Source organism: Nuphar pumila, chromosome 4 (assembly GCF_984573655.1).
Source record: "Nuphar pumila chromosome 4, dmNupPumi1.hap1.1, whole genome shotgun sequence".
In the NCBI taxonomy this organism is placed as follows: Eukaryota; Viridiplantae; Streptophyta; class Magnoliopsida; order Nymphaeales; family Nymphaeaceae; genus Nuphar; species Nuphar pumila.
In genome coordinates, this window is record NC_143252.1 from 69291341 (window position 1) to 69305525 (window position 14185).

Consider the following 14185-nt stretch of genomic DNA (forward strand, 5'->3'; position numbering starts at 1 on the left):
ATCACTTGTGACGATAAAAGATGACTATGTTAGATAGGATCTGGCATTTTCATCTGCAACCAACCTTGGTTCAATAAAGGTTGCTAATGGAGAGGGAAGCTCCTTCGGGATGGTATGCTTGCAGCATACGTTTTGGGGGTTTCCTCTACTGATGGGCTGAAGAAGGGGCAATGACCTGCTGGACCTTCTGCTGGTGGGCTGAAGACAAAGAGACGGCAACTGTCTGAAGGCAATGTGAAGGAGCTGATGGCTGGATCTACTGCATCAAACGGCCTGTAGGCTGCAGAAGAAGGGCGATTGTTGGGCTGAAGGAAGATGAAGAACACGCTGGATGGAGTTTTCTGCTGGTGGGCTGAAGATGAATGGGCGGCCTGCTGTCTGAAGGCAATGTGAAGGAGCTGATGGCTGGATCTACTGCATCAAATGACCTGTAGGCTCTGCTGCCTGGGCTGAAGGCGGGTGAGAAGTCTCCTTCACGCTGGATGAAGATCTGCGATGGGCACCTCCTATGTGCTCCAAATGGAAGGGACCTCCACGTTGAGAGGAAAGTCTCTGCAAAATCCAAAAGGAAAGGATCAATCAGCTCTCTTGTGGCTGGGCTGAAGGAAAGATGGACGGCAACTGGCTAGGCTGAAGGAAAGATGGGCAGCAGCCGTTGGAGGTGGTATAGAGCTCCACGCTAAGAAGGAAACACCTTCAAAACCGAAGAAAAAAAAATCAATCGGCTCCCCCCCCCCCTTTTCTTTTCCAAAACTTCCCTTTTTAAAGATTTTGAACCCCCTTTTCAAAAAAAAATGCCGCCTCTTTCCATGAGGTTCCGTTACATCTTTTGAAAAAATTTCAAACTGAAACTTCAATGCTGCTGTTTTCAAAAGGGGCACATCTGGTGTTTTTCAAAAATTTTTATTTCATTTACCTAAGTTTTAGGTAAGATGAATTTTTTTGGAAAGTATGGCTGTGGCTCCATTTTGAGGCCATTTCTTAGAAAAAGGAATAGTGAATAAAAAAATAAAAATAAAAAAATAACATTAAATGAGAGATGCCACCTCAGCCAACCTTTTTTTTTAAATTCTTTTTGAAAATAAAGTTTTATTTTGGTTTGGTTTCTTCTGCAGGGAGCTTAGTGGGGTGCCACATGTGTGTGGGCCCACTAACCTATTTTATAAGATAAAGAACATAAAAAAGATAAAAAGAAGAGGAATTTACAAAATTGGTGTTGTCTCCGGGTGGACCCCGCTTGAAATTAAGAGACATATCTGAGAGTCTGAGTGTGATAATAGTTCAAAGGCGGGTCCCGCTCCATTTATTTGAAAATAAAATAAAAACAAAAGAAATACCTTCTTTTTTTTTGGAATTTTTATGGTATGAGATAAAACTTTGTTTATTTTCAAGAGTTTGAAAAAAAATTGGCTTTTCAGGGCAAAAATATGGATAAAGAAAATACAAAAATTTTGTAAAGAGATTTAAAATCTTTTTGCAAAAAGTTTTGAGATAAAATCTTTAAAATCAGTATCCAAATATCCAGATTGTTTTCCTGAGAAAAACTTTTGTAATTCAAAAGTCCTAGGGTAAAATGGGAAAGATTGGCAATTTTGAAAACCCAGGATTTTGAAAATCAATTTTGAAAAGTTTAAAAATCAAATCTGGATTGACAATTTTGAAAATCAGGAGTTCTGGATCTCAAACTGACATGCTGTGCAGTGAAATAATATGAAATGTTCATGCAATGCTATGCAAAGACATGTTCTATGAAATGTTATTCTGAATCTAGAATTGGAAATTCTAATTTCTTGTCAAGAATAGGATTTTAAAAATTTGCAGTTTGAAGATGTCTTTGAACCTAAATATAGAAATTTTGAGGCTCAAGAATGAAATTTTAGACTTTCTGCAAGGTTCAATCTAAGAAAATGACCATTTTGCCCTTCATTGATTCTGGAGAACTGAAATAGGCCGATTGAGGCCAATGTCAAGAAGGTGAGTGAAAATTTGGGGTGTTTACAGATGCCCCTCTTTGCTACTAAGTCGGCTTATGTCTGAGCTTAGTGGCAAAGAAAAACACTCCAAATTTGGGCTATATATATAAAAAAATGCCCCAGTTAGATGGATCTGACTGGGTATGAAGAAATTAGCCCGAGGAAGATGGTAGATATGAAATGAAGAATGAGAGAAAAGGTTCGTTCTGCAAGAGTGAAGTTCAGGTTTTTACCCTTAACCTGGATGGGACAGAAAATGCTTCGTATGGAACGAAGCTCAGGTTTGACCCTTCACCTGATCGGGGAATGAGAATATCTCATGGAAATGAGACTCAGGTTTGTACCTTTAACCTGATCGGGTGGAAAATGAAATACCTCATCGAATGAGGCTCAGGTTTATACCCTTATCCTGATCGGGGAATGAGAATATCTCATGGAAATGAGACTCAGGTTTGTACCCTTAACGTGATCGGGCGGAAAATGAATTACCTCATCGAATGAGGCTCAGGTTTATACCCTTATCCTGATCGGGTGGAAAATGAAATATTTGGAAGGTGAATAAGACAACTTTTCTTGAAGAGGAATGGGGCGATGGAAATAGAATTGTAAGAGGCAATCTTGGCAGATGATCAAGACGATCAGGTGAATTTTTCATCAGTGTGAAATATGAATATGGTAAGGAGTAAGATGATATCTTTTGACAACGCGAAAGATGGATATGACAATCTTTTGACGAGAATAAGGTAACTCTTTCGGCAACGCGAAAGATAGACAAGGCAAACTCTTTCAGAGAAGAGTAAGGCAAATCTTTTGACAACGCAAAAGATGAATAAGGCAATTTTTCCAACGAAGAATAAGGCAACTCTTTCGGCAATGCGAAAGATGAACGTAGGCGATCCAAAGGAACAAGGCGATTCTTTCGATAACGTGAAAGATGTCAAAGGCAATCCAAAGGAGCAAGGAAATTTTTTTTTTTTCGATAACGGGAAAGATGACAAAGGTATTTCAAAGGAGCAAGGCAAATTTTTTTTTTCGATAACGCGAAAGATGACAAAGGTAATCCAAAGGTGCAAGGCGATTCTTTCGACAACGCGAAAGATGACAAAAGGCAATCCAAAGGAGTAAGGCGATTCTTTCGACAATGCGAAAGGTGACAAAGGCAATCCAAAGGAGCAAGGCGATTCTTTTGACAACATGAAAGATGACAAAGGCGACTTAAAGGAACAAGGTGATTCTTTTGACACTATGAAAGATGACAAAGGCGACTTAAAGGAACAAGGCGATTCTTTCGACAATGCAAAAGATGACAAAGGTGACTTAAAGGAACAAGGCGATTCTTTCAACAATGCGAAAGATGACAAAGGCAATCCAAAGGAACAAGGTGATTCTTTCGATAACACGAAAGATGACAAAGGTAATCCAAAGGAACAAGGCGATTCTTTCGACAATGCGAAAGATGACAAAGGTAATCCAAAGGAACAAGGCGATTCTTTCAACAACGCGAAAGATGACAAAGGTACTCCAAAGGAACAAGGGGATTCTTTCGACTCCGCGAAAGATGATAAAGGCTATCCTTTCGGAGAGAAGGCTAATCTTTCAACAACGCAAAAGATGATAACGGCAATCCTTTCGGAGAGAAGGCTAATCTTTCAACAACGTGAAAGATGATAAAGGCAATCCTTTCAGAGAGAAAGCTAATCTTTCAACAATGTGAAAGATGATAAAGGAAAATCTCTCGAAGGGGTCAAGATGCATCAATATGGACATCAAGCTCTCACTTGACGTCAGGATAGCAAGAAAATATTCTCAAAATGTTGAAAATTTTGTTGATTCAAAGTAATTGAAAATGATGCTCGTTGTTGTGAAAATATTCCTTCTTTTCTACCTGAAGTATTACCTCCAAACAGGATTGACTTCATAGAATAAAGATTTTGAATCCAAATTACTTGCGATTGACCTTCTTCAAAGAAGTTATCAATTTTCTTGATATGAACAGGAAAGTGAGAATTTGATATTATGAAAGCAATTGATGAAAGAATATTGATAATGGAATTTCACAAATCTTAAAGAAGATTCTTGATAGATTTGGCAGTTTGATATCCTGGGAGCTTCTCTCATGATAATCTTTCTGCACTTTTTTGGCTCTTTTGGGCTTCAGAAGAGTTTATTACATCATCCTTGATTTTGGATAGATGTCCTGACTTTTCTCTCTTTCTTTTCCCTCTCTCTTTTTCTTTTTGAAAAGGGTACGTCACAAAACTCCTTCAACTTGGAGATGTTTTGATCATTTTTTGACGATATTGGCTCATGGGTTAGAGATCTTTGGATGATAGCGGAAATTAAATATCTTTTAGGGATTGTCGGGAGGTTCATCACATCTGCCTTCATCTCGAGAGTGCTTTGGACTTTCTCTAGAAGGATCCTTCACAAACTCCGTCATCTTGGAGATGTTTCAAATCTTCTTTGGCCCCGAGGGTCTACTCGCTTAATTCGCCTTCATCTTGCCGACAATTGAGTGATCCCTTTTGCAGATATTTAATTATAGCTTAGGTGATTTTGAGGAGACAGGGTTTTGATGAATGCTCTCCTTTTCTAACGCTCAGGATATTTCCATTGCCTTATTTTCACAAGAATGGTCTTTCAAAATGTGCTATTGACTATGATCAATATCAATCATCTATGGCTTTGCAAAAACATTGAATCTTCTTTTCTGGCCATATCGAGGATTTATCCATCATCATTTTGGTTGGCCAATAGAAAGAATTTGGATTTTGAATCCTTCTTCACAAAAGCTTTGCCTTTTTGGAAGTAATACTGAAGGTAAACTAAGGTAAAAATAAAATTCTGAAATCAACAGGTAATTGATTGACAAAGTGTTCTGGAAATACTTAGTAAAAGAGATCTCTTGACATCCGAGTTGACACATCCTTGACGATGGTACTCAATTTTGAAGGTAAATCCAATACAAAGTTGGAATTTTGAAGGTAAGTTCTGGCATAATGCTGGATTTTGATGGTAAGCCTAATCTCAAAAGCTGGTTTTGAAATACCATCTGAATCAGGACTCAGGTTTTACAAGGAAAGTTGGAAGATTCGAGTCGAAAACTTGAGCCTTCGAAGGAAAGCTAGGAAGTTTGGTTTCTAATGAGATAAAGTTTGGGTCGAAACCAAAATCTTAAAAGGAAAAACTAGGCCAATTCAGATTTTTGAGTCGAAACTCAAATATTCAGAGGAAAGTTGTAAAGTTCGACTCGGGGCTCAAATCTCAAAAGAAAACTGGGAAGTTCAGATTTTGAAGGAAAGAAAACTTGAGTTAAAACTCAAATCTTCGAAGGAAAGCAGGAAAGTTCGAGCCAGGGCTCGAATCACAAAAGAAAATTGGAAAGTTTAGATTTTGAAGGAAAGAAGACTTGAGTGAAAAACTCAAATCTTCAAAGGAAAGCTGGAAAGTTCGAGTCAGGGCTCGAATCTTAAAGAAAAATCTTTAATCAGAAGATTGAATTTTTGAAAATCGATAGTGCGAGAGCTAGGATTGAAAGTTTTGAGTCTGGCCAGTTCGAGGACTGGATTATTTGACTTGCAATGAAAAAGACCATCATATTTAGATGTATGTGGTCTGATTTTTAGGATTAACCCCTTATCCTGAACGGGGATATGAATAGAAATTGGAAAATCATGGAAAATGATTCAGGTTTATCCCTTAACCTGAAGGGGAAGAAAATGGATGCAAAATTAATGCAAAATGAAATGCAAATGCACATGAAAATGTAAATGAACGCAAAATTAATGCAAGTGGGTGCATATACATGCAAAAAGAGAGATTGGTTTATCTTGCCTGCATACAGGATGTTTTGAGGTAAAGATAGATTTTTCAAAAAAACAAATGCTCGAGTGTAACTAGGGAGAAAAATTTTGAATAAAAGAAGGATAATTGATGAATAAGGCGACAAGCTTCTTGACTGATAGACGTCCTCAAGATCATTCCTCACAAGAGACATATTGTGAAAAGGAAAGAGACGCAAATAAAATGGCAAATTTTATAATTTTATTGATACTTAAACAAAACAGAATTATATTATCCCTTTGAAACGATAAAAGCAAAATGAGAAGTGAGAAAGTGCTTGCACATGGGATCTTTAAAATAAAAGGAGAATGTTATTTTGAAACTGAGAAATCATTTTGGGAAGAAAATCAACTGCAAGGTTGATTTTAAATAATGGTCAGCGTGAGAGCTGGTCTTTGAAAGGGGAATCAACACGAGGGTTGCTTTTGAAGAGAGATCATCACGAGGGTTGATTTTGAAAACGAATTGGTTTAACAATAATTTTGGAAAAGAAAATCAACACAAGGGTTGATTTTAAAAGATAATGGTTCGAAACCAATTTAAGAAAAGAAGACCACCGTGATGGTTGATTTTGAAAAAGATTGGACCGAAATATTAAACTTTTGGGTGATCATAACGAAAATTTTTCAAAATTTTTATGATTTTTGAAAAACCCTCATAGGTAATTTCATTTCTCCCATGAATGATGTTGGGATTGCCCCTCATCTTGAAAAGAATGGGAATTTAATATGGCTTAATAGAAGTCGATGACGAAAAAGATTCTTTAAAACGAAAATGTTATATTTATTTTTTTCTTTTTGAAAAAGGTGCCCTAATGGGGCAAAAGAAAGAAGTATTGGATGAAAAAAATTGACATTTTATTGATAACCAGAACTGATAACAAAAAGACTGCATATTTATAAGCACTCGACCAAAAGGTTGCAAAATATGGACTGACTTGCTCCTACGAGGTGACTGGCAAAACGAAAGGAAGAAAGCAAGGAACTTTGACATCATCAACTTTCTGAATGATCTGGGAAAGGCTTGGTCAAGATGGCCAGCTCATCTTCTTCTTCAGCTTCAGCGAGGAGGCTCTTGTCAATGCAATCCTGAACAATATTTTTGAAGACAAAACAATGATCGATGTCATGCCCTACTGCTCGATGGAACTTGCAGAACTGATTCATGAACCTTCCCATGATGGTGGGAGGAGTTGTGGCCTTTGGGAGCTTCACTAATCCCTTGGTCAGCATGAATTCAAGGGCTTCTTCGAGTGTTTGTTTGAGAGGAGTGAACACACGGTCATTACTCCAACCTTCACGCTTTATCTTTTCCTTTTGTGGAAAGTTGGGTTGAGATAGCTTGCTATTCTGTTTTTCCTCTCGATCCGCATGGTTGCTCATACTACTTTTGTTATCATTGCTGCTGATGTTGGCGGAGGAGGCGAAATTTGCCTTTTTCTTTGAATCTAGATTGTTCTTGACGAAAGTGATACCATCGTAAACACCGTTCTTTATTCCCATCTCGAGCCATTCAGCTCGTTCAATGAGAGACTTGGATGGTGAGGTAGAAATGAGACTCCTCAAAGGCTGTGAAAAGTTGTTGAGGATCAGTGATAAAGCATGTCTCTCTGATATAGGATCCCTCATTTTGTTGCAGGTCTCTCTCTATCTGCGAACGAAGTCCTTGGCTTTTTCACTATCTCCTTGCTTCAGATTATAGAGGTGATTTAACGTTGGTAGCGCTTCAGTATTGAACAAAATTCGCTTGATGAATAGATTGACCACCTTATTGAATTCTCGCAGCTCGATTGGATTGATATGCTCGGATTACCACTTGGCGGTAGTGCCTTTTAAGCTATGGGGAAAACAGAGAAATAGGGCTCTATTGTATCTCTTGAATTTGGAGCATTCGGCGAAGAACATGGCAAGGTGGGCTTTGGGATCACCAGAACCGTCGAACTTGATGAATTTACGAGGCAAATTTTCCAGAACTTCGTCTCCTTCTAGGCCATCATAGAAGTCCTCGCTGGTGAAGACTTTCTTGACCTTGTCGCAAGCTTGTAGGTCTTTAACAACTCTCGCCATTTCTTTGAACTTTGTCTGCAAGAGCTTTTCTGCAACTTGACCTTTTGATTTGCGACTCTTCCTTTGTTCTTGGCTATGCTTCTGAAATGCCGGAGGCACCTCATATTCTTCATCGGTGTCTTCCTCTGAATCTGATTCATCTGAAATTTCCTCCGGCTGAAATTGCTTCTTGGAAGTCTTCTTATCCTTGTGCCCGTGGAACTTTTCTCTGAATGGATTATTCTCTGCACTGGTCCCGGGCTGCTCGTTCATCATTTTGGTCATCATTTTTTGGAACATGGCATACATCTGTGGGTCTATGCCATCCTCCTCTTGCTGCTGATCTTGACTTCCAGGGGGATCCCATTCTCCTTCTGAGGCTAAGGAGTGCTGTGGTGATGCGGTTCTTCTTCTTGACCTTGTTCGAACCATCAAATGTTGCGGATGCTCTCTCTGCAGGATAAAGTCTTGATTACACTTTAAGGAAATTTTGGATTGGGAGGAAAATGATTATTGACGATATGGTAGACAATTGGAAGAATATCCCATTACTAGGGATGGAATCACTGCTGAAATCATGACAATCGTGTTGTCATTCTTTGTAAGAGAAATAAACAACTTTCCACCGTATTAATCAAGGTATGGGCGAGGAAAATAAGTGAAGAATTTTGAAAATAGGCGAAAGGATTGAAAATCCAATGAGGGAAAACATATGATTTTGGAAAATTGCAGGCAGGAAAAAAAATGCAGCTGGAAATTCGAGATCCAGTAGAACGGGAGAATGGAAAAAACACCTGGAGTTTTGAAAGAAATTGGATATTTGGGAAAATCTTCCAGGGTTTGAGAAAATAAAGGGAAAGGATGAGAATATGGGTATTTGAAAATATTTTGGGAAAAATATAAGAAAATAGAGGTAATATACGAACAATCACATCCTGCATAAACATTTATGCACATACAACACTCCCTAAAAGGCTGACTTTAGATGCATCATTTTGAAAACAGTTGTAGGACCCTAATTCTAACTCTAGGTTCAGATCATCTTTGTCCAATCCAGTTATGTCGATATACTTGAATCGAAATCCGAGGTATGTGGCATATAATTTCAACTTCGGTTCTAAGGTAAGGTTTTCCAACATCCTTGAGCACCTACCGATATACTTTGAACTGTGGCCCGCGGTACGTGGTAGGTGGGTGTTAACCCAAATAATTGACCCAGTTGTGAGGCTCTGTCCCGAACTAGGGTTCTGGAAGAGAGCCTAGCAACGTGAAGACCAGGTAATGATAGGTAAGGGAGGTTTGAAAAAAATGATCACATGCAAGAAATAGAGGGTTCTAAATCCTAGAGAGATAGACTTTGAAAACTTTGAAGAAGCATACATTGTTTGCATTCATATCCTAAATTGAGGAGAGTTGTATTTAGACCTAAGTCTATGTGAACATGAAAATATCTCCTCAATCTGGTCCTACCAAACCATGCCTAAGCTATATGCAGTCAATGTCAGCTAGGTCAGAATCTAGGCTCCTAGGTTCGCATGATATCAAAAGTAGAAGAGCTGACATTTTGTGAATACAGTTTCGATAATTGAACTAAGTCAAGCATAATTTTGATCAGACAAGGACAGATCCCATCTCTGTCGCCAAACCTATTATCGTCGCAAAATTTTTCCCTTTTCCCTTCCCTGCGAAAGAGAGAGGAAAATGCTTTCGCTAGTCAAACTTGACCGGATTTTGGAAATTTGTTTTGAAATACTCGCCTCCATTTAGAAAATAGCGGGAAAATCCATGGGATAGGGCTCGACCTGTCGGTACGAGGTTGACCGTTCCTGCCACCTTTAACAGGGGTAATCGAACCAAGGACCAAAAATGTGCTTGACTTAGTTGAATCATCGAAATTGTGTTCTATCCTAAGTGCATAGAGAATTCAGGCATGTGCTATGAGATTTTGTAAAATGTAAGTTGGAAAAATATGATGTATGCTTAGAAAACATTTGGAGTTGAAAAGCATTTCTTAGAAAAAAAATGGAAATCAATCTCTCAAGAAACTCATATGAAAGAATTGGAAAATCACCAGAAAGTTTATGAAGTTTTGGGAAAATAATGAATGGATGAAAGTCCTGGGAAAATGGAGAAGGTTCTTGAAAAAAGCTGAATATTTGAAAACGAAAATATTTATCAGGAAAACTCTGACTTCGAGAATTTTCTTAGGAAAATGATGGAAACTTTATAGGAAAGTTCTTTGGAAATGGAAAATCAAAACTTAGGAAATTGAAAGCCTGAGAATCTTGTCTTTGAAATATCTAAAAATCAATTTTTGTTCTTGAGAAAGATGAGAAATTCTCTTTGAAAATGGATCTTAAGAAATTAACATTTTCAGTAAAAATCACGGGAAAACTTTAACTTGGGAAATTCAACTTCGGAAATCTTCATAGTTTCTTGAGGAATCGATTTCCAGAGAATGAAATTTTCTTGAGAAAATCATGAGAAAATAAGATGATGCCATGATGCAGATGATTTGAATGAATAAATGCACTTTGAAAAGATTTTTTTGAGAAATTTGTTAAAAAAAATGTGTATTAAGCCAAAGTAAATCCTTCACATATTCTGACTGTGGCCATGAATATGTTCAGAGTTTATTTGAGTTAATTCACAATATTTTGAAAAAAAATTGGAAATATGATGTGCATTTTTAAGATAGCCTAAGAGTGTAGGCTCAGTGTGACTAGTAGAAAGATGATGAATCTGGGTCTCGTCCATATTCCGACTAGGGCCGTAAATATGGACTCCACCGAGTTCATCAACTCTTTAAGAGTTGGTGCACGTGCCATTCGTGTTCATCCACAGTGAATTTTGAAAATTGAGATATATAAATCATAGAATCAGGATATTGCAGGAATCAAACTACATGAGATGCATCCTAATCTAAGCAGTAAAAGTAAATATTATTCCAAGTTTGATTATTACATCTCTGACATAAGTCAAAATAAATGAAATAAAAAAAATACATGGTATAAAAGAATCAACATCCTCCAAATCCTCCTGCAAAATGAGAATTAGTACAAGGAAGGGATATACAAGATACCCAAGGAAATGGGCATATATAGAATATGTACAACGAAGATATACATGTATATATCTAAATGCTTGAATTTGTGCTAAATGACATGTGATAATGAAGGTGTATTTTCAAAAGAAAAAAAAAAGAAAAATATCTACATAAATACTTGTATGTGAAAGCAAGTGCACATGAAGATATATATATATATATATATATATATATATATATAAGTATATATATATATATATATATATATATACTTATATATATATATATATATATATACTTATATATATATATATATATATACATATAGATATTTATACTTATATATATATATACATATAGATATATATACGTATAATGAGAAAATACACATAGTAATTGGAATTCTATATGTAATGGGTAAAATCAGAGAATAAAGGGTATATACAGTTTCTGTATGTGATTTCACAAAGCCGTAATTCCGAAATTATAACATATTTCTCAGTAAAATTGGGTATGGAGCTTCCCTATATATCAATAACAAAGCATGCAAAAGATGGTATAGAGATTATGAATGGATATGGATATATCCGTTCATGAATATAGTCGATTATCAAGACTGGGTACCTGCAAAAGAAGAGATGGGTAAATACATATCATACACAATATGCAGGAGATGGCGGATGATAAAGTGCAAATGTGACAGTACACACGTTACCAATGATATGAAGTGTCAAGTTGGATATACAGATGCTTATCCATGGGTGATGTAGTGGTATAAAGGGCCACATTGCAAATATGATATGGGTGATAGTGAATATAATGCACAAATGACAGTGTGTTAATGTGGGAAGGTAAAAAGTGGACTTAAGTATGCATACAGGTGTGATGACAACATGATTTTTTTATAAAGACAGATGTGTTGGGGTAACCAAATGCTGGAGTGTGGCAGCAAGGTAGTTAATATGCAGATAATGTATGGACTTTGTGGGATTGAATCAGATTTTTAGACCCATTGTTAGGAATTAGCTTTTAGCCATTTGATGATTATAATATCATCAATACCTACCTGAGAAATTCAAAACTAATGAAGGGAAAATGATTTCCCTTTTATCAGCTAATGTAGCAACATTAATATACAACAATATAATGTAAATACAGATGCTCAAAAGGGGCAATGATGCTGAAACTGAAAATAAAACATCAGATGTAAAACAACAATGATGTTGTTTTATCAGCAGATGTAGAACAACAAAAGGAAAGGTAACTGAAAATAAACAATAGGCCCAGTCGCACATGATGCTGAAACTGCTATATTTTAGAACATATACATGGGAATTAAAAGGAAAAAAAGAGTTTGTGCTCTCCTGACAGAATTCACGTTACAAGATCACTTGTGACAATAAAAGATGACTATGTTAGACAGGATCTGGCAATTTCTTCTGCAACCAACCTTGGTTCAATAAAGGTTGCTAATGGAGAGGGAAGCTCCTTCTGAATGGTATGCTTGCAGCATACATTTTGGGGGTTTCCTCTGCTGATGGGCTGAAGAAGGGGCAATGATCTGCTGGACCTTCTGCTGGTGGGCTGAAGACAAAGAGAATAAAAAATCGCGTAAGTAAGACGTACAAAGTGGCATGAGCACTGTTTATGAGGAATCAAGTCCCGAGAATTATAAATCAAATTCGTAATACATAGGACTAGTAAATCCCCAAATTTGGAACCCAAACAAGGAAAAAATCTCGTTATTTCATGTGAATTACTGGAAAGCGTATATCAATCAGATATGGTCATAACGAGGGCGATATTCGCAAGAGATGAAACTTTAGAAAAGTGCTTTGCGAATTTAGTTGTAATTGAAAACTAAAAATTTAGATTTTAATCTGGTTTCAGATCCATCCAAGATCTGAATCCATACATCGTGTCTGAATCCAAAATCCTGGATCCATTTGATCCAGTTTGGATACAAGATCCATTTGGATCGACTGTATATCACTTGATCGTATTTATTTTCAAGAATGATAATATTTATTTATTTTGATAATTATTGAAATTTTGCGGGTTTTACAGTGTGGGCCCACTAACCTATTTTATAAGATAAAGAACATAAAAAAGATAAAAAGAAGAGGAATTTACAAAATTGGTGTTGTCTCCGGGTGGACCCCGCTCGAAATTAAGAGACATACCTGAGAGTCTGAGTGTGATGCTAGTTCAAAGGCGGGTCCCGCTCCATTTATTTGAAAATAAAATAAAACAAAAGAAATACCATCTTTTTTTTTTGGAATTTTTATAATACGAGATAAAACTTTGTTTATTTTCAAGAATTTCAAAAAAATTGGCTTTTCAGGGCAAAAATATGGATAAAAAAAATACAGAAATTTTGTAAAGAGATTTAAAATCTTTTTGCAAAAAGTTTTGAGATAAAATCTTTAAAATCAATATCCAAATATCCAGATTATTTTCCTGAGAAAAACTTTTGTAATTCAAAAGTCCTGGGGGTAATATGGGAAAGATTGGCAATTTTGAAAACCCAGGGTTTTGAAAATCAATTTTAAAAAGTTTAAAAATCAAATCTGGATTGACAATTTTGAAAATCAGGAGTTCTGGATCTCAAACTGACATGTTGTGTAGTGAAATAATATGAAATGTTCATGCAATGCTATGCAAAGACATGTTCTATGAAATGTCATTCTGAATCTAGAATTGGAAATTCTAATTTCTTGTCAAGAATAGGATTTTGAAAATTTGCAGTTTGAAGATGTCTCTGAACCTAAATATAGAAATTTTGAGGCTCAAGAATGAAATTTTAGACTTTCTGCAAGGTTCAATCTCAGAAAATAACCATTTTGCCCTTCATTGATTCCGGAGAACTGAAATGGGCCGATTGTGGGCGATGTCAAGAAGGTGAGTGAAAATTTGGGGTGTTTACAGTGGCTTGAGTTCATCAAGGACTATGAGTTTACAATCTCGTACCATCCCGGGAAAGCAAATGTTGTTGCAGATGCCCTTAGTCGCAAGGCTGGGAGAAATCTTTCTAGCCTAGTAAGTCTTGGATTGAAGATGATTTCTAAGTTCAGAGAATCGAGACCTTTCTTCGACGATCAAGGCATACTTAGGCTGTCTAGCCTGACGGTACGATCGGAACTGCAAGAGCGGATCATGATTAAGCAAAAGGAAGATTCGCAGTACAGGAAGAGGGAGGCATTGACATTGCAAGAAGACATTATTTTCCAGCGTAAAGAGGATGGAAGTATATGGTTTAAGGATCGGCTATGGGTGCC